This window comes from Leptinotarsa decemlineata, unplaced genomic scaffold, assembly GCF_025532065.1.
Source record: "Leptinotarsa decemlineata unplaced genomic scaffold, Ldec_3_MD MMD2_tig00001393_RagTag_RagTag, whole genome shotgun sequence".
Taxonomy (NCBI): domain Eukaryota; kingdom Metazoa; phylum Arthropoda; class Insecta; order Coleoptera; family Chrysomelidae; genus Leptinotarsa; species Leptinotarsa decemlineata.
In genome coordinates, this window is record NW_027412562.1 from 4,889,417 (window position 1) to 4,902,809 (window position 13,393).

At 37.1% G+C, this 13,393-nt stretch overlaps 1 protein-coding gene across 6 annotated transcripts in view; it reads right to left on the minus strand.

Annotated features, from left to right (window-relative positions):
• The window catches only part of unc-104 (kinesin family member unc-104), a 111,499-nt gene extending 105,233 nt beyond the window's left edge, over window positions 1-6,266 (minus strand). For all 6 annotated transcript variants that reach the window (XM_074175869.1, XM_074175868.1, XM_074175867.1 and 3 more), the window contains exon 1: window positions 6,136-6,266. The gene's annotated coding sequence lies outside the window, so the exon portion shown is untranslated. The remainder of the gene's footprint in view (window positions 1-6,135) is intronic.
• Between the last annotated feature and the right edge of the window lie 7,127 nt (window positions 6,267-13,393).

Below are 13,393 nucleotides of genomic sequence, written 5' to 3' on the forward strand. Positions count from 1 at the left end.
CTTTCTTGGAAATCTGACTCTTGATAACAACAGACCGCTCATCTTCGAGGGCGCTAAACGCCAAAAAAAAACGACTGTGACGTCACAAAAAAGGTTATCACAGCACCGGCAGTTGAATGGCCTATCAAGTATTTTCAGCCCTTCAAATATCCCGGAGAAGATGGTATATTTCCAGCTCTTCTTCAAAACGCGCTGGAAATAATTTTACCTATTCTCACAAAATTGTATAGAGCTAGTCTGGCGTGGAACTAGACTACCACCCAGTTGATTGGTTGATTGGCAGTAAGGGTGGTATACCGGGTGTCCCACATTTTATGTGACAGGCAATATCTGGTTTCTTGAAGGAGATACACAAAAATATTTCATACAAAAGTTTTAGGAGTTCATGAGAGCTATATTTTGATATACTTTTTAAATATACAGGGTGTTTGGTGTAGGTGCTACAGACCAAAATTCCATTTTTTAAAATAGAATGCTCTGTATATCATTACATATTCAGATGCTACGTATAATTCTGATATCATTTCATGTTTGGTTCTTGAAATTCGGTTACGGCGTTGTTGAGTTATTGCTTAAAATGTAAAGTCTTGGGAACGACTATTATTTTTAAAAATATCTCATACAATTATTCTCTCTGCATCAGATCACATGAAAATTAGTCAAAATTTTGGGTGTTCGAAGTGATGGTTTCAATTTTGAGTTGTGGAATTCAGTCAGGAATCATTTTGAATATGAAACAATTGCGAAATCGAAAGAGGTGTATTCGAAAACAAATCTTTAATTAATAACAATGTAAATAATATAACTTTTCTTTCAGAATTCTCTGTACATTAGATTTACTCACACCGACTTCTTCTGCAAGAGTACGGATAGAAACATGTGGATGAATAATAATATAAGCCAACACATTGATCCCTAAATCTTCAGTTCTAACAGATCTCGTATGATGACGATGCTTTATAATAGAAGGAAATGACCCAGTTCGCAATTTTTCTACAACTCTCGAAAAAGTCATTCGTGACGGAATGGGTCTGTCTGGAAAACGTTCTTGGTATAGACGTTGTGCTTGACGGCAGTTTTTCTGACATTCCCCAAAAATTAATAACATATCAATGCAATCACTTGGACTAAACGCGAAAGGCATACTGGAGTTTTCGCACAAAGAACACAGTTACTGTTTTGCAAAGAATCACTGAATCGAACTGACAAGTAGATACAATTCAACAACATTTGTTACTATGGCATCAACAAACATAAGCTACTTGATGAAATTGTGCAATATAAAGCAATTCACCCTCAAGTTAGTCACATTCTCAAGAATTTCAATATTATATTCAACTGATATCGATGTCGTATCGTAGAGGTGAGAATAATGGTTTGTATTCAGTAGTAGTCTAGTTCAATTTAATAAAAGATATAGACTGGTTTCGTGTACTAGTAAATAAGTTTTTTTGAAACTTTATATTTAAGGAAAAGTTCAATAACTCAACAACGCCGTAACCGAATTTCAAAAACCAAACATGAAATGATATCAGAATTTAACGTACCATCTGAATATGTAATGATATACAGGGCGTTCTATTTAAAAAAATGGAATTTTGGTCTGTAGCACCTACACCAAACACCCTGTATATTTAAAAATTATATCAAAATATAGCTCTCATGAACTCCTAAAACTTTTGTATGAAACATTTTTGTGTATCTCCTTCAACAAACCAGATATTGCCTGTCACATAAAATGTGGGACACCCGGTATATACCTAAAGTGGGCCGAAGAGACCCACACCCCAAATCGGTACGACCAATCAGCCTTACATCCTTTCTGCTGAAAGGATACTGGACGGACATATCGGAAGGGTAGCATTATATGCATATATATATATATATATATATATATATATATATATATATATATATATATATATATATATAAAAATCTAGAAAGGTTAATGCAGTCAAGCTGCTGGAAAATAATTCCATGAAAATCAAAAAATAAATAGATAAGTACTCTTTGATCATTCCCATATTGATTTCAATTTAAGAGCCACCGGTATACAGCTGTTTCAGCCTATTGGGCATCGTCAGTACCGGGCAGGCAGGTGGTTCCACTTATGTTTCGTTTGCGTTTACGCAGCTATTTTTATCAAGTACTTTCTTGGTTTTTTCTCATTTTGTCTTCAATCGAGGACCGCCTGCCCGGTACTGACGATGCCCAATAGGCTGAAACAGCTGTATACCGGTGGCTCTTAAATTGAAATCAATATGGGAATGATCAAAGAGTACTTATCTATTTATTATATATATATATATATATATATATATATATATATATATATATATATATATATTATATATATATATATATATATATATATATATATATATATATATATATATATATAGTGTATCTCACTTCTCATGAAAACACCCTCGTATCTTCCGTAATATTGGAGGTAGTACGATGAAACTCTCTGGACTGACGAGTCCAGAGACTCGAAATGCACCTACCATCTGAATGGGGTTGGCCAAAGTGATATACACTGTCCGCCACTCGCGATGGAACACCCCATTTTTACGGTAAAACATATTACGGCGCAAAATAGTTCGCTCCCAATACCTGAACCCCTTCATTCTATCTGGAGGTATGACAGATACAGATGCTGTGAGAAGCTATCATCCATTTTGAGCCTATCTGAGGAAAATGTCACAGCGCCACATTCTCAGATTATCGAGATAATGTGAAGCAGTGTATGAAAAATTATCGATCGCGGCATCTATTATAACTGAAGAAGAGAGGAGGAAAGCTATTCATCAACCCAGTAAACCTTCAAGGACGTAGTGTTTTTCGGAGACATGAAAGAAAAGAGCAAGTCAGACGGTTTCTAATGAGCACAAATTAAAAAAAAACGTGGCCCAAGAAAAGCCTTTTTTTTTATCTGTTCAAGATGTCTGACGTGTTATGGCAAACTGGTATTACACTCTTTAATTTGGAACGGCTTGAAATCAATCTTTTGAGATCATCTTTCCAAATAAATATGAACAAAATGGTACAGAAACCGTTATCAAAAGGTCTTGGGAATATTCCTGTAGTTCAGGTAAATCTCCATGAAAAGGTTTTATTTGAGGCTTTTGGTATAGGCCTTTGAACTCTCATAGAGTTCTGGCCGTTTCCTTCACTATAGAAAAATAAGTCTAGTTCATCGGCAGCTCGTTGAGATGCCTGCAAAATACTCCTCCATACGGAGAAGATCCGAACTCCTGATTTTCCAGACTCCACTCAAAGCCAATCTGTCAGTATCCAAACTCAAAACTCTAGGAGACTTCCCTGTTATTCCCAGTCTAACCACGTTTAAGGACAGATGGGTATTTTACCTCTAGCCTCTGTTTTCGAGTATAACTCAGTGTTCCGAAGCTGAACTGGTAATGGCCATAATGAGATGTAGAAAAGATATCCAAATCAGTATTTGATTGGATAACCCCCAATAATCGGAACAATAACGAGCAAGGCGAAGCTGTGTCAAATGACTAAAAATAATTCGGATAATAGAGACAAACAGCCAAGATCCCAAAGCCTCCAGATCCATTTAGAAGAGCTAATATTTTGACAATATAGTTAAAAATGTATGAATACTTGCCAGTTTGAAGATATCAATGAATATATTACTGGCTCCTCTAATTTTAATGTCAAATCGCAATGTAGTTTTCATCATAACAGTAACATAATGTTAGGATGTTGAAAGTAGGGTTCCGCTTTTGAGTTAGCAAGTACGCTTACTTTTCCAACTATATTATTGTTTCTCGAAAATGACATATAACTGCGATTATGGGATCTGAGAATAACTTATATTGCATAAGAAGGCTCAGGATGTGGAAAGTACTCCATATCACTAAGCCTAAGGATTAAGTGGGGAATGGGAAAAAATACCATCGTGGTCCAAACAGAACTGGCTGGTATGTCAATCGCCACAAAAGAAATAACCAGAAAAGGAATTTCTGGCAAAAACATAACAATCTGCACTGACAGCAGACAAGCCCTATTAGCCTTGAACAGACAACGTGTTACCTCAGGGCTAGTACTAGATTGCTACCAAGATTTAGCCAAAGCCTCGGTAGATAATAGCATTATCCTGAGGTGGGTTAAAGTGCACGACAGGAGTGAAGGTAATCGTATTGCCTACTCTTTAGCCAAGAAAGCGGCTGGACTAAGAATTTCAGGACCCAGTGGCACCTACGGCCTGATGACTTTGACAATTGCGGAACTAGCCAAATGTTATACCCATGCTAAATCCCTAAAGACATGGGATGGAATCAGAGGATGCAATCTTGCCAGGATCACCCTGGGAAGCTGGCGCCGAAGAAATATCTGGCGATGACCAGGCAAAATATACGCTTAACAGTAGGATTTCTAACTGGCCACTGTCAACTAAGGAAACACCTCCATAATATGGGGCTAGTGGACACACCTCTATGCAGGATGAGTGAACAGAAAGATGAGACTGTCAGGCATGTTCTATGCGAGTGCCCGGAGTTATCGTCAATAAGAGAGTGTGTGTTCGGCGAGTCTTGGCCTACACCTGCCGATATAAAGGAGATATCTTCCAGTGACCTGTCCACCTTCCTTGAAAGGACAGGACGATGACCTAAGAGGACAACTCCTCGGGAAGATGTACAATGGGTCAAATGTGGCCAAAGTGCTGTGGGCTAACACTCACCCTCCCTACTCTACAGATACAGAACTTATATAACATCCAAGAAAAGGTGATGACTTCTCGTTCTACGAAGACATCTTCTTGGGATCGACAGAGGACTCAATCCTCGAATATCAAAAGTAAACGAGGTTCTCAAGGTGGTCGGTTGCAAAGCCAAGCTTCAACATAGACCGCTGAATTAGATTCGCCTCTGTCGTTCTCTGCAGCTTTTACTGCAAGGCAACTGAATGAACTTGAGAGCCAGCACCAAAAAGCGCTGTTTTGATCAGCCTAGCACCACTGATGAGACCTTGGTGGGTCGAAACAGTGATGTATGGTGCACAGTCCTAACCTCGATGAAAATCAATCCAGAATATCCTGCAGAGCGGAAACAAGAATATTTTTCACCACATTGACCACTCTCCATATTTTTTTTTTCACAAAGTCAATAGTTGTGGGAATTTGAAGGGACTTCAAAAGTTGAAGAAACTGCATACCTACAATATTTTATTAAAGTGCTCATAGTATTTACATTGATGGTATTCGATTATAATTCAAAAAAGGTTTACAATGTAAAATGAAATTCACTTTTCAATGTATTTATTTACATAAATTGTGATATAAACAGGTATAAACCCAGGATTTGTAACTACTGACACACATTGTATGAACCAACTCTTATCGATACAACCCTGAACGCAACCGTGCTCTTAATACAAAGGAAAAACTAATTTTTGTACTTTTATTTTCATAATCAACACTAGACTGAAAGCAATTTTCACAAAATGATCTCATCCCACTTTCTCACGATCAATTTAGCTCAGAACTTCTGAGCAGAAAAACATTCCTTGAAGCCCTTAACTATGAGTCATACCACCCGCCTCCCCTTGGATACAACACTGCCTGTGCGGGGGTTATAAAATCAATGATCATGACCTAGCTTCATCCCTTGCGCCTTGATTTGTTTCAGAAAGGAATAATTATAACAATTAACAATGAAAAATTGCTACACCTTTTCGATGGCACATAATTTATTTTTGCCTACTTGATATGCAGAAATAATACCAATAACAATAATAGTAGTAATAATTGACTGTATGCTAAAAACGTACAGTGTATTCCTTGGAAAATTAGTAATGAAATAGAAAAATCACGGCAAAACTATCTGAATGTTACATGGATGAAGTTAATTGAAAAAAATCCTTCTATTATTTCTAGATTTGTTTCTATTACAGGTGCAATGCATAATTTGAAAAAACATATTTCATAGTAAATAGTCTTCTTTCAGAAAATACTAATTTCGAGGAAATATAATGAAGCTGAGTACTAGGAGTACGGTACTGAAATCCTATGGTACCATTGAACTAAACTAACATTCTGATGATTTAACCTCAACAAGCATATAAGTCAAAAGCTATTAAAATGCACAATAAATGTAATGACTCACCCTATTATTTCTTATTTTTCAACAAATTGGAGAATTTATAGGAAGAAACAACTGGCAAACAACACATTTGACATTTCTATGAAAAATCAATCAGACATGCGCCATACATCGCACTCTGTTCAACAGGACCGTACTCAGGAGTTTAGAGTAATCTCTTATCTATATCGTATGGGTGTTGGGTACTGAAATTAAAGCAACAAACAAACTATATATTGAAGAAAACTTTTTAGAGATATGTGATATGCAAAAAAATATTTTGAATGGAGCTTTCAACACTATGGCAGAATGTAGTTAGGAAAATTGAATTAATTACCACCTTATCATTCTGGCAAAAGAATATATGCCTTTAGACCATTATGAAAAAGTCTTTGTATTTGCAAATCTTTCTTATTATTCAGGTAGTGCGCTAACTAGTATACAGAATAGTATACATATCATACCTCATGAATATTTGTAATGAGTCATGACATACAGTTTTTACTTCTAAGTTATCTACATATACCTCATACCATATCATCACATTACTTTTCAGTTGGCAAAAAAGGTTATGACTGGAAGAAAACGCTCTATCGAAACAGCTACTTTCATTTAAACATTGAATTAAACGAAAAAAATACTTTTTTATGAACAATGAATTATACAAAAAGCACTATTCTCTATTGAGTTTGTATTCCAAACATTCGTTATGGAATTGAATCAAAATATCATTCAGAGGATTGCTACACAATATAATGAATGAAAGAGGTAAAATTTCACATACATGGAACATAGTCATCCTAACTGCATCCGATGTTTTGAAATAAGACACCTCCCTGCTTGTTGCCTCTTCAGCCCCAATCTAGATAACATTATAAGATGAAGCACTCAATTCATTCATAAATTTACGACTTTATGCCACGAATGAGTTGAATTTACTCATATAACATTACGTAATGGCATTCATTCGCTTATTTGAATAAATCCAAGCCATGGAAATCTTGTTTGAATTGAAATTGTAGTCTTTTGTTGATGAACGTGGTTCATACTCGATGTAAATTTGATTATTTGATAACCAAAATAGAACCACATTTGTTTCCACCATCTGACTTTACTCTGTGTAACCAAATCGATGTATATTTCACAAGAGTATATAAAACACAATGATGTAATGATACAAGAGTATGTAAAAGGCAATAATGTAAGAATACATATTTACAGATTATGTTTTCCTGCGAATGTTATGATACAATACATCTCTACATTATAGGTACATCCACGGATATATCAAAATCACAAGTTTTTAAACTGATTTACAACGATGAAAACATAAAAAATAGTCCGATATCAGAGGCATGTTAAAAGGATTCAGTCGAAACAGAATAATTGAATATCTGATATGTTAGTTGCCTTAAGTTTTCCATTCATAAACTCTTGAATTGAGTCGTGGATAGATACCTAACCACAGGAATATAGACAAGATTTTTTATTCAAAAATATATCCTTGATTCAATAATATATCTTAGACATAACAGTACTTTTTGTCCAGGAGTGCTCAAAAATCAATTTGATGGTGAAATCGCAGGTGAATGTGATTTGAAGAAATGCAAATAAATGTTCTGCCATATGTGGTACCAACTGATACAGTATAAGCGAACTTTTATGTCATTATTAATTACTTATTAATGCATAGACTCAGAAAAAATATTTCAAAATTTCAACTCTTCCTAAGTTCCTACACAGTATAGAATCTGGTAAATGCCTGCCGGAAACTTCCACGGGTAATACCCAATGGTCATTTAATTATTTCCAACAGATATTTGTGCGAAATTCCTGAAAGTAGTCGGATTCTCTTTTATTTGTTAGAATTTTGGTAGGTACATGAGATGCTTCTTCCCCAAGGTAGTAAAAAAAACAATCTCGTCAGTCGCGTTCCGGACACTCTGCTGACTTGGTTGGATATGTCCTGCACTACGAGGACAATACCTCAAAACCAGTCTGTAGGAGATCACCTGATTGATTTCTGCGATGTACTGCTGCTTGCACACATTTCTGTAGAGTATAATTCAATGCCCATCGTGGTATTAGTTGTTTCCGGCAAGCATTTGACAGATCCAACCGTGTAGAAACTTTGGAACAGATGAATATTTTGAAATACAATTCAACTTTGTGTTTATTTGAGTGAATGGAATCACATAGAATAAAGGGATAAAAAATCTACTAAAACCAACAAAAAATCTAATTCGGTAAAAACTCGACAAAGAAATTCCGTACGATCACAGACGCTGAGCAAATTCATCTCCCTAGGGGGCGTTATTTGGGTCGGATTGCATCGCTGCGCCTATAGAACAACAATTCGAGTTCCCTGGGGCTTCAGCAAGTGTTCTTCATGTACCATCTTGACTTAGGAATCGTCATACCTCAACCAACAGTTGTAGCCGACGTGGAAGGCATCGGTTAAGTAGTGTCCCTTGTTGGCCTCTTTGCTGTCGTAATACACGACAGCGAGTAGCGTATACTGCTTCTCTTCTGGAAAGTGTGTTTTCGACGAAACCAGTATCTAATCAATTTTCAAGTCGAATTCAAATTCCAGAGCCTGATAATCTGTGTGCAACCGTCGTGGCTCTGATCGAAAAACTTCAAATGCAACATGAGGATAACGGGAGATTCGCATAGCATTACTTGCTTCCACGCTTTGACCTGGTCATTAGTTTTCGACGAAATCGACCCTATCTGTTTTTTGGGATGAGCGCTTTCCTGGCAGTCTCAACTTTTTCAATGTTGAGTGGCAGCGTGAGGAAAGGCTGGATATTCTCAGTAATGTGATCTCTGGCACGATGTATTCTCGACTTAAGTTGCTGCCAAAAGATGTCGCTTATCGATGTACTGACAAAGTTGGTCCTCTTGATTACATATCCATTATTTTTCGATCCTATCACCTTCCACTCATCACTTTAATCATTGCCCGAAGCAGAATCAAGAAGGAGGTTTTACAACTTCCTTGTAACATATAACCAACTCCATCAGCTCCAACATTGAGACCATTAAAAAAAACCTCAAAACTCTTTCGCATATTAGTGTCTACCCTCGATCCAGTCTGTCCGCATACTATGCAACATTTTATAAATTCACGTCAGACCGAATGGGGTGCCCATGTTAGCAATAACAGCTTGGTAGTTCTTGGAATTTTTATCCATTTTCCTGTCTTTCGTTCTAATGTTAGAAGGTGAGTAGTCAAACTGCCTCACAAAATGGCACATTCCAACTATAACTAGGGTGGACTTCTTTCTCTCGTTCGAAGAGATGTTTTTGCTCAGGATGTGCAGCAAGTTGTAGTGTGGTGGACATGCCACCAGGGCTTTCAAGAAAGTAACTAATTCATCTATGAATAAAATACGCATAAAATTATTTAATGTCCTTCAATTATTAGGTAAAATCTGTAACTGTAAAAAAATTGCATTATAAATTAATGCGACTTTTGTGATTGCATACTAAATTCTGAATCCTTGGTTCAGTGTTACTTAAACTTAAAACGCATATTAGCAGTGGCATCCAACCGATTTCGGTACTTGTTTTTAATAATCAGAAGCGCGAAAACATAGATACGTATGTCGAAGTAAATAAAGTTAGGTAACGAATAGCAATGTCTCGAAGTTTTGGTAAAGAAATTGCCTTTTGTCTCCAAAATTCTTCAAGATTAATTCCTGATTCGAATGTATCTTTTAAGTTGATGTCGTATAGCATGTCAGTTACTTCTTCTTGAACTTCATCAGGCACCTCAGAAACTTTTACAATAAATAGATTGCGGATCAGTTTTTGAATACTTTTATCATCACATTCGAGAATTAAATTTTTAAGTTTTCTGAATGTAATATGTTCTTTTGTATTTCTCCTTTAATTTCAGCACTCTGTCCATCAATAATTTGATTAAGCTTATCAAACAAATAAAAGTTGTTACTTTCGACCTTGTTGATCCATAGCTCGATTTTAGCGATAAACGCACTGATTTTATCTTCATAAGCAAAAATATTGCTCATGCCTTGCAACTTCAAATTTCCCGACCCTTGCAGTAGAATGTTTAATTTATTCAGCAAATAAGCAAAATGTATTTGAAATTTGGATGTGTTAGTTAAAATATTTTTCTTCCTCTCTTAGTTCGTACAACCTCAACAACATGTTTCCTTTGGAAAGCCAACGCACTTCCATGTATAAAAGCAAAGTTTCATGTTCAGAGTTCATATCACAACACAATTGTTTGAAGAGACAAGTATCGAGTGCATTCTTTTTAATGAAATTTACTACTTTTATAGCTATTTTCATCGTCAAAGCTAAACATTCTGGAAGCGTCTTGGCAGCTAGTGCTTGACGATGAATAACAGTGCGGCGTAATTGCAAACGGATTTTTGGTTTTTATCAATGTTGCAAGACCAGAGCCAGAACCAAGCATAGTATAAGAGAACCGTCCGTACAAAATCTCTCAAACCGTTCCCACAAAAGTCCATGTTTCTCCATATATTGACATATTGCATCTGCACCTTGCGACGTCGTTTCAAGTTCTTGAGAAAATAGTAGGTAACTCTTCTTCAAACATTTTAGCGCATTGTATCGTGTCGACTCATCTAACACATTTATTAGGATGGGTCCGCGGGCCGCTTGGGATGCTTCTAGGAACCACCAGTGGTCCGCAGACCACCGGTTAAGAACCACTAGTCTATCGTGTGATATATTAAAAGAAATGGGCAATAATGAAATCGAGAGAATAATTCCAAAATTCGATAGGAAAATGAAACCAGAACCCAAAATGAATTGGTTGAGGCTTTCGCGGCCGAGATTTTCAGTGTTACCATCTTCATTCGGGTTTGAAGGCCGTTCTAGTTTGGAACTGCATCCTAACGTTTCGCCAGCACAAGTAGTAGGCTTCTTAAGAGGTTTATTCATCTTGATGACTCACCGATGACTGGTGATTTTTAGTTCATAGGTTGTATTTGTTGACTCAGGTACCTAGTCAACATAAATACAACACATCAACAAGAGAGGCGGACTACCCAAGTCAACATAAATACAACTTACAATCTGGAAATCACCAGTCATCGGTGAATTATCAAGATGAATAAATATCTGAAGAAGCCAGCCACTCTCGTGCTGGCAAATCTTTAGAATGCAGTTCCAAACCACGACGATCTTCAAACCCGAATGAAGAACCCAAAAGATCGCGTTTAATTTCATCCAATGGTCCGTTTGCAGTGAATACTGCAGGAAGACAGAAAGTGATATCTCAATTGATGGTCGATGTTTTAGCTGAGTCTTGTAACAAATCGGTCGTTATCTTACACTGTGTGCAAGTTTTCTATCAACTTTCAGTATAGCTTGTTCACTGGGGAGGTTGCTAAGCTCTCTTGTCAATTTCAATTGTACCGTGTTAGGAATCACATGTTAAAAGGTAAGACCTCGTTATTCCTTAGCTCTCACAAGTTTCTCAACTCCTGAGAGTTGTCGTTCGTAGGGGGGCGACAGCTGATTAAAGGAAAAACAGATTTTTTTTAAACATTTCATTTAATACTTATATTGAAATTCTCAGTGAGAAGGGGTTTTTTGGAATCTGCTAACTTCTCAGACTCACCCTACTGAAATAATATCGATAATCCAATATCGATCTACCATAGATCTCATCAGTGGTACTAGAGCGGATCATGAACTGTTCTATCCTGAACAAAAACAATCCTGGGTAAGAAGTGATGATAACAGTCCTTTTATCAAAACACCATCTATGAAATAGACAGAAAACTTAAACCATATCTAGCAAATATAAATGAAGGTCCAATTCGAAATTACTATACACTGGTGTAGCGACTCATTCGCGTAGAATTCTCATGCAAATCTGTCTTCCAATATGGTTTACTCGATATCAGCTGCGCTGGCCGCTTTTTGAAAAGAACGCTAGATACCGTTAATATCGCTATTCGTGTGAGGGTACAGTGTTGCGTTTTCTAAAACGTGATGATGTAAATTGAGTGACAGATATGAACTGTGATCTACGAGTTCAAATTGAATCAAAGCGGTGCCGAAACAGCCCGAAAAATAATAATGTTAATGAACGCACTGTTTGACGTTCGATTACGAATTATCCTCGAATATGAGCCGCGAAGTGGTCGACCTACTGTAATCCAGGACGAGTATTTGAGGACCCTCTTGGAGACTGGCCCATCACAAACGGTGCGAGGAATGGCGAAAGAACTGGGCATCAGCGCACATGCGATTTTTTATGGTTTAAAACGTATTGAAAAGGTCAAAAATCTCGAAAAATAGGTGCCTCACGATATTGAAGGATCGACAGAAATTGTCACGTTTCGATATATGTTCCTCTTTGCTTTTGCGTAACCAAAACGATCTTTTTTTGGACTGGTGCGTCGTGTGTGATGAAAAGTTGATTCTCTACTCTACAACAGGAAACGTTCAGGACAGTGGTTGGACACTGATGACCTTCCTAGGCAATTCCTAAAGACGAAAACCCACCACTAGTGTAATTCACTATAAGTTTCTGTAACCAGACCGAACCATCACAGCAGAGTCCCGTTGTGAGAAAATCAATGAAACGTATCGAAAGTTACGTCAGCAGCAGCCGTCAAGGTTCTGCTTCACCCATCATACTCCACAGACCTCTCGCCAACCGTTTAAACATTTTTTCGACCTTCGCCAATCAGAACCAGACAAAAACGGCCTTCGTCGACTTCATCGAGTCCCGTGCACATAATTTTTATGCTGACGGAATTGACCGACTCAAGTTACATTTGCAAAAGTGCACTGATTCAAATGATGCTTATTTCGGTTAAATTGAATATGTATTCACTGAGATATTTCAGTTTATTAAAGTTCATTCATGAACACGGACTAAACTTTTGAAACAACTAATAATACACTAAGAAACTGCTGCCTTTTCTAATTTAACGCATATCCAACCATGTCCGACTTCATAGAGAGGTTATTAAGATCTACAAACATCCCAACAATTTCAACAAAAAAAAAGAAAGTGAACGGACCAAGAGAAAGTGATAGCCAGTACTCAAAAAGGCCAGAAATGGACTACAATATAATTCCCATCGACATCACACCAGCAGGATACTTGTCCACAACGTGGACCAATCAGAGCAACCTAGAACAGTGAGGACTAATCAGAACGACCCAGGAAAAGTGCGGACCAATCAGGAGTGAGCATTTGCGTGGAGACAACGCCATTGCCTCACCACCATCCCTACCATTACCCCTACCACCCTCTGAAATTATA